The sequence below is a fragment of the Miscanthus floridulus genome, chromosome 1, assembly GCF_019320115.1.
Source record: "Miscanthus floridulus cultivar M001 chromosome 1, ASM1932011v1, whole genome shotgun sequence".
Taxonomy (NCBI): Eukaryota; Viridiplantae; Streptophyta; class Magnoliopsida; order Poales; family Poaceae; genus Miscanthus; species Miscanthus floridulus.
Genome location: NC_089580.1, coordinates 111130131 through 111138871, shown reverse-complemented (window position 1 = coordinate 111138871; position 8741 = coordinate 111130131). Strand labels below are relative to the sequence as shown.

The window sequence follows — 8741 nt, the reverse complement described above, 5'->3', positions numbered from 1 at the left end:
AAGGAAGACTTTCCTTTGGAATACTACAACTCATTTCTTTGATCCAAACACCATATGACGTCATCAAGGTAAAGGATTTGCGTTCCCGTGAAATTCCTTTGCCTATCCTACGTTCCAAACGAGCCCCTAATGCTATGGAACACTTCCTTTGCTTTTCCTATGAACCAAAAGCCAGGAAAGGAAACATTATTTAGGAAATCCAATCCTACAAAATTCCTTTGCCCACCCTGTGAACCAAAGGGGCCCTTAGCATCCACACTCATCAGCCTAACAAAATGGCTGAGATGACGCAAAAGAAATTCATCATTACTTAATCTATTGCTAAACCTCCATCCATATACCGTGAAAATATCTATTGTCAAAATTTCCAATAGAAGGCATACATTACGCAACAAGTTGCACTCTTCCTCCTTTTGGAACAGTGACCATGTCCTGATCCAAAACGTACCCCTATAAATAACCTGTATAAAAGATGAAGTGGGTATATTATTAAAAATAGTATTATTCGGGCTTAACTATATGGCCCAGCACATGGCGCCTACCCCTACTAGAACTAGGAGTTTTTTTTACTTGTCATGATATTATCTAGCCATGCTCCAAACATGTGAATCACGCTTATAGGAGGTCCAAGACAAAAAGATAACTGTACCACTCACCATATGAACTCAGCAAGAACATAACAAATGTTGTATAGTCTAAAGGTTATTACAAAAACAACAGTTCTCGAATATGCTAATTTCCTTTAACTAAATTATTTTTTGTAAGTGTGACCCCTTTATACAGAAACCAAACGAAAATTTTCACCTTTAAAGGTATCTTAATTTTCCATGAGTATCAGTTATATGGCACAAAATCTAGATTCAACATAGCATTATGCATTGATGCTTCCAAAAATTGTCCATTCTAATGAAGTGACCATCTGAATGTATCATTTGATCATTTATATGTACATTTACAAGTCATAAAACTAAATTATGCCAATAGTCAAAGTTTTGACCTACTAAAGATATTGAAAACGAAATGTTTAAGGGTACAAAACTCATGATATCAGCAACAATAGCACTTTTCCTTCTCACAATATTATATAAATTTGTATATTGCTCTTTTAAGGTGGACATGCCTAGCCACTTATCTTGCCAGAATCTAACTTGTTTGCCATCTTGTAATCTAAAATTTCCAAAACTTAGAAATTGAATTTTGACATTCATTAGACATGTCCAAAATTGTGAATCGCTAGGCTTTTTATCTACTTGAGTAATTGATTTGTTGCTCAGGTATATAATTCGCAGTGCTTATACCCAAAATAATGTAGAATTATACTTCGCATGCTTAATGAGAATAATGTACAATAATTAAGTTACCTAGTCTAGGGTTGAATATAAACCACAACTTTTACTGATGAGCAGCGGCGGATCCAGGAAATATTTTAGGGGGGACTGAACAACACTGCTGATCGATCTTAAGTCTCAGCCCCCCTACACTATAGAACATTGCTTAAAAATTCATAGGGGCTCTACAGTAATTTGCACTGATTCGGTTTGGGTAGGGGGGCTTGAGCCCCCCCCCCCCCCCCCCCCCCGCCCCACCGCTGGATCCGCCCCTGCTGATGAGTGGTGAGTTAAATATTCCACAAGTCATATCAACATCAAGAAATAAAAGTATGAACAAAAAGAACATATAAGACAGACGAAAATATACAAAACTCAGCCAACCTTACATGGGCACTATGTCAAATTAAGTTTTACTTCAACTAGCACTATCACAATAAGAATTTTCACATTTCTCTAAAAATAATTACAAGAGGCAGGTAGCTAGCCTGCCTCTTTATAATCGTCACTGTTAATCACGAACAACAAAGGCGGTGCAAATTCCTCGCTTTCGGACGAAGGCGTTTGGCACTCACGCGGATCTTAGTCGAAGGACACCATCGGCTCGAAGATCCTGGCCGGAGGAGGCTACCGCTCATACACTCTAGCACCTCCACGCGCGCCACTTGAGATTTGAGCCAGTTGTCGGTTATGTGGAGAGGGACGGGCACCACCGCATCATGGATCAAGCGGTGGGAGAAGGGTAGCCACCCCATCGTGGATCCAGTAGATGAGGTCTCGATCTGCTGGCCAAGATGGAGAAGAAAGGGATGGGGAGCGGGCTTGGGAGAGCAGGGTTGGTGGAGACGGAGTTCATGGAGACCTAGTGAGAGAGCCACGAGGGGTCGAGAGAATTGAAGAGAGGGACCTGAGAACTAGGGTTTTGGCTTAGGATGGGCTTATAGGGTGTGTTTGGTTTCTTGGCCTGTTTGTAGCCTGGCTAGCCTTAGCTTGCTCCCACCAAGCCAACCCCTAGTTGTTTGGTTATTTGTACTATGTAAGCCTGGCAGTAAATGGTGTGTTTGGTTGTCTGGTTTGGTTTGCATAGTATCACCTCTTCTTCCAATCGGTAATTTCCCCCCCCCCCCTTTGAGTAATTTCATCGAACATGAGGTGGGTGCACATGAGGAGGACTCCTCCGCTTCATGCTCGCCACCGTCCATGTTGATTTTGGTCAATCCGGATCCGGGTCAATAGGACGATATGATGCTCGATGACCTCATTGATGAGCCCCCAATCATGTGCCTCCTCTGGGTCCATGAACCTGTCCCTCTGCATACACTTCTTGATGCAGTCGATGTCCTAGCCCGTGTGCTTGGCGTAGATCTTGTTGAGCCAGTCATGCACCTTGAGGATCTCCTTGGCGTTGATGGTGATGTGAGAGGCCTGTCTCGACATGCCACTGGAGGGCTGGTGGATCATGACCCGCGTGTTCGATAGTGCCCGCCTCTCCCCATGGTGAGGAGTAGCGACGCCATGGAGGCGGCCTAGCTAATACAGAGCATGATGATGGGGGATTGTGGTCCGCCGTCCGCTGCTATTGTGGGCGACACCATGAATTCACCCTTTGAAAAGGGAGCGGACACGACCACGAGGTGGAAGAGGAGAGCTAACATGGATGCAAGCATGAGGTCCACTGGTGACACGAAGAAGGGAGCACAGAGAAGCGGAGATGAGCGGGGAGTGCTGCTGAAAACGGCGCAGGGAGGGCTGCCACAGAGGGACAGAGGGCGAGCAGAGGAGCAGAGGGCGAGCTCGAGCACCCCACAGCCTACTAACGCCTCTGGTCTATCGGACGGCAGCAGCATGTCTTCGGTCCCGCTGCTCGGCACCGAGGCCGGTGGCAAGCCCGCACCGTGGCCGTCATCGTGGGTGGAGCGCGTGGTGGAGGCGAGCAGGGAGGGCTGCCAGAGACGCCGTGGCCACGGAGGAGCCGAGGTGAGCGAAGGAGCAGATGGCGAGGTTCTAGGCGATGAGCAGACTTCGGCCGCCTGCTTAGCCAAGCCTGGCTCTCAAAGAACGGCTGCCCCCTGTGTTTTCCTGGAGCCAAGCTAGGGGATGGTCAGTGGCTTCTTGGAGCCTGGTTTGGGCCTCCAAACAGCCTGAAGGTGGCTTTCTGGAGCCTAGTTGAAGGTTAGCCACCCAACCAAACATGCCTATAGTGGGCTGCTGGATAGATGCTGGACCTCAAGTCTATTAACAGAGGTGGGTAACTTTTATTAGAAATTTAGGCAAATTCTGGTATTCTTTAATCCAAAAAATGATTAACGATATATTTGTGACATCAGAAATGTGCATGTGTGATCTAATTGCAAATGTGTTAATGAACATGATATTGATCATGATTTTAATCATAGAAAATAAAAGATGGGTGGCTACAGTAGCATATCCAGCAACACCAGAACCGTTTCTACTAGTCGACATGACGTTTGTTGGTGTAGTCATCCCGCTAGATGCAGTGGAGATAGGTCAAAGTGCGGATCACCAACCGGAGCCTTCGCCATAGTCGTGGATTGCTGCTGGGAAATAGAGAAAGTTGTGGACCTAGCTGCCGTGTCACGTCAAAGACAGCTCTAGAAAAACCTGATTGCTGGCTTTCACCCAAACAGATGAACGGTTCTCTGCCACCAACGGGTGACCTTGTGTCTTTTTTATTACAAACTAAGTTTTTTTTGGCTTCTCGCACTGTTAAATTTGATAAGTGATTGTTTCATGTAATAACTTTGTTCTCGTTCCAATGGGGATGAAGCTGGATATTCTTCCATTGTCTTAAAAATGTTGAATTTTTTTAAAAATCCATCGTTGACTTTACTTAGGATTATATTGTTGCTTCTAAAGTTTGGATAGATGTGTTCTTGAGTCTTTCAATCAATGAGTCTTTCTTCAAAATTTTAACATAATTTTTCATTCCTATAGAAACATGGGTACCACAAATGCATGTTTCGACTTTTTATGCTTGTTGCTAACAATAAATGTAGCCTATGTTCATGCACTAGACTGATACAGCCATACACTTTTTTATATGATTTAACTTTTTCAGTATATATAATATGTAAATATGTAATCATCCTTCTTCACATGGTGTCACAGAGAGTAACTTCCATCGTGTGTTTAGATGTGAAGCTATAACTATATATAGATGTAGCATGTAGATGCCCACAAATTTTAGTTAAAAAAAATACTATCTCTAGTTTGTTGGAAACATCTTATTGTCCGCACGATTTAATTGGGTCATATAAAAAAGTATTATATTTTAAGATGTTAGAATTTAAAATTTCTTTTTTTAGATTACATCATTCAAACTAGCACGTTTATTTTAAGACAACTGGAGTATATATCGGCACCTAGCATTGGCCTCGACCTATGGTGAGGACCGGATGTTTCGCATCACTGTCCAATTGTGAGATTTCCATGGACATGAATATGGGTCTCTTGTTTGGCCTTGCATGCACGAATCTAACTGCCATTCAGACGACGAAGTCACTTGGTGGATATGAGGTGACCAACACTATATATTTATAGTAGTGCGTGCCCAACATTACACACCACACTAGCTAGCTTGTCATTCCAAAAGCATGGCGTGTGCTACCCTTTTGTTGCTAGACCACCTATTGATCACTGTATTGCTCGTCCTCGCTCGCGACATTATCACAGCCGGTGTTGTCATAGCTCCACCTCCCACTCCTCTACCTCTTCCACGGCTACGTGCACCCTCTCCGACTCCTCGTCCTCCAGGTCTTGGGGCCCCTGCTCGCACTCCTCTTCTTCCTCCCCCTCGGACAGGCACCCCGCCTCTAACTTCCTCTTCCTCGTCCATGGTTGGGGGCACCATCTCCAGCTCGTGTTCCTCCACGGCTAGGAGCACCCTCTGGTACTCCTATTCTTCCTTCTCCTAAGGTAGGTGCTCCACCTCCTACACCTTCCTGTTCATCCCCCACAGTTGAGAGCACCCCTTCCTACCCCTGTTCCTCCTACTCCTCGGCTGGGGGCTCCCTCCCGCGGTCCTATTCCTCCTCCCTCTCGAAAGGGTGTTCCACCTTCTACTCCTCCACTTCTAGCACCACGGTTATGGGCACCCCTCCCATCCCGTCCTTGTCCTCCAGCTGGTGCTCCTGTACTTTCTCCCCGTCGGAAGGGCACTCCACCTTCCACTCCTCCACTTCCTACACCACAATTAGGGGCACCCCTCCCATCCCCTCCTCTTCCTCCAGCTTTTTCTCCTATACCTCCTCATCGTCGGAAGCGCGCTCCACCTCCTGCACCACGGGTTAGGGGACCTATTCCGTCTCCTTTTATTCCTCCCCCTCGAAAGCGCACTCCACCTTCCACTCCTCCAATTCCTGCACCACGGTTGGGGGTACCCTTTCCAACTCCTCTTCCTCCTCCTCGCGGTCCTTGCTTTTCCTTCCCCTCGAAATGGTGCTTCACCTTCCAGTCCCCCCACTTCCTACACCACGATTAGGGGCACCCCTCCCAACCCCTCTTCCTCCAGCTCATGCTCCTATACTTCCTCCCCGTCGGAAGGGCACTCCACCTCCTGCACCACATTTTAAGGCACCTGTACTCCCTCCCCGTCGGAAGGCCACTCCACCTCCTGCACCACATTTTAAGGCACCTGTACCTCCTCCCCGTCGGAAGCACACTCCACCTCCTGCTCCACGTGTTAAGGCTCCCATTCCATCTCCCATCATTCCTCCTCCTCGGAAGGGCACTCCGCCTTCCACTCCAATTCCTCCACCACGGTTGGGGGTACCCCTTCCATCTCCTCTTCCTCAGCCCCCTCGCACTCCTATTGTTCCACCCCCTCAAAAACACACTCCACCTTCTAGTCCTCCACCTCCTCTGTTTCCTCCCCCTCCACTTCCTCCACCACGTTTGGGGACACCCCTTCCAACTCCTCTTCTACCTCCTCCTCAATATGCGGCTGCTCCTCCTCCTCCACCACCTATGGGTGGACCCAAAGTGCCAGCTCTGATTGCGTTTGGAGATTCAATCGTGGACACCGGCAACAATAACTACCTGACAACTGTTGTGAAGGCCAACTTCCCGCCTTACGGCAGGGAGTACCCTGGCCACAAGGCCACCGGCAGGTTCTCCGACTGGCAAGATCACCGTGGACTTTCTAGGTTCGGTGCGGATGTGTTTACTTTTTGTTTTTTTACCTCAAAATCTTTTAATTCTGATGACGCATCATGCATGGTAATTAACTCCTGACATTCATGCATGGCTCTGTGTATATGTATATACTATATAATTAACGGGTAAATACCTTATTTCTATCTTCAGCGTCTGCGTTTGGGTTGAAGGAGACGCTCCCGCCATACCTGAACAAGAACCTCACCCTGGAGGACCTCAAGACCGGCGTCAGCTTCGCGTCGGCGGGGAGCGGCTACAACAACGCCACGTGCCGGACGTCGGTGAGCTAGCAGACCTCGATCGAGATCGATGCATATATATATATATCCGTGTTTGTTTGTTTGTTTGTTCGCAATATACTATGTTGTTTGCATGCACGCAGTCCACCATGACCATCGAGCGGCAGCTGCAGCTGTTCGCCGAGTACAAGGCGAAGGTGGGGACCATCTCCGAGAGGGCCCTCTTCGTGGTCTGCTCCGGCAGCAACGACATCGTGGAGCACTTCACCTTCGCCGACAGTATGACCTCGCCGGAGTACGCCGAAATGATGGCCCGGAGGGCAATCGGCTTGGTCGAGGTCGGATCCCTGACCCCTGCATATATATATATATATATATATATATATATATATATATATATATATATATATATATATATATATATAGAACTACTATCCTGTAGCTGGCTACAGAATAACTTATTCTGTAGCCATTTTAAGTTATGATAATTACTATGTTAATTTATAAGATTATAGTAACTCCTTACTAAGTGGTTTAATATAACGTTATGGTAAATATCGCCATGTGTTATAGTAACCCAACTATCGTAAATATGTATTGATATTATGGTAAATTAGTATATAAAATTATAGTAAATGGAGGTGGCTACAGAATAACTTATTTTGTAGCCGGCTACTGAATAGCCTCTCCATATATATATATATATATATATATATATATATATATATATATATATATATATATATATATATATATATATAAATCATCACACACATGCATTCATGCATGGCATGCAGGCGCTGATCGGCCAGGGCGCGCGGCAGATCGCGCTGACCGGGGCACCGCCGGTGGGTTGCGTGCCCTCGCAGCGGCGCATGGCCGGCGGGGTCCGGACGCAGTGCGCCACGGACCGCAACCAGCTGGCGCTCTTGTTCAACCGGAAGCTGAGCCTGGAGGTGGCCAAGCTGTCCGGAAAGTACCGCGGCGTCAACATCTTCTACGTCGACCTCTACTCCATCGTCGCCGACGTGGTCCAGAGCTACCAGGCCCTCGGGTTCAAGGACGGCAAGGACGCCTGCTGCGGCTACGTCGGTCTGGCGGTGGGCCCGCTGTGCAACGTCGGCAGCCGTACCTGTCCGGACCCCTCCAAGTACGTGTTCTGGGACAGCTACCACCCCACCGAGAGGGCGTACAAGATCATGATTGATGACTTCCTCAGAAGATACACCAGATACATACACTAGCTAGCTAGCTAGCTAGTCGATCCATTTTAATTTGCTTCTCATTGCTAGGTTATAGAGAGTCTTATCAGGTTATTGTAGCGAATAAGTATGTAATCGAATCGATAGGCATGCATATATATGTCAGTCGCGCATCATATAAAGTTCTGTATGAATTTCTTTTCCCCTATTTACTGCTTTGCTCCAAACACTATCAAAATTGGATGGCTAATCTCTTTAGTAACAATTCTGCTTGTCTAAGCAATCGTCAAAGCAGCAGCAATCTCTTATGTAACAACAAGTCTTCACACAGCGCCAGCAATATCTTCATTGAACCTCGTCAAAGCAATAGTGTACTGGAAGCTGAAGATTCAATCTCAGTTGGCTTCAGTCACCTACTACACATTAGGATGGGTTTGTACGTGTTTGCTACAGGGTAAGCCTAGGTTTACTGCTCCTCTGTATTTCAAAACTTATTTCTCTACATCTATATTATAACCTATTGTAACCTCCCAATAGCGACCCGATTTGCTCAATTAGCCGTCTTCGATCTGTTTGCAATTCCTTCTCTATTTATCATCGTCCGTTCCTTCCTCCCTCTTAATACCACTCCTCATCTGTGTTTTTTTTAACACACGGGCACACAAGAAGCTGTCATCAATTTCTTTGAAGAAAGAAGAGTTTGCAAAACAGCCCCTAAGTAGCAAAAATCCAGTACAAGGCTACAACAGTCTGAGATGTTGGAAGATCTGTTGGTTCTTTTCCTTCCAAATTTTAAT

At 46.4% G+C, this 8741-nt stretch overlaps 1 pseudogene; it reads left to right on the top strand.

The window, feature by feature from the left end:
- Positions 1-4916: 4916 nt before the first annotated feature.
- Positions 4917-8152, top strand: LOC136538894 (GDSL esterase/lipase At1g58525-like; annotated as a pseudogene).
- Positions 8153-8741: the final 589 nt, after the last annotated feature.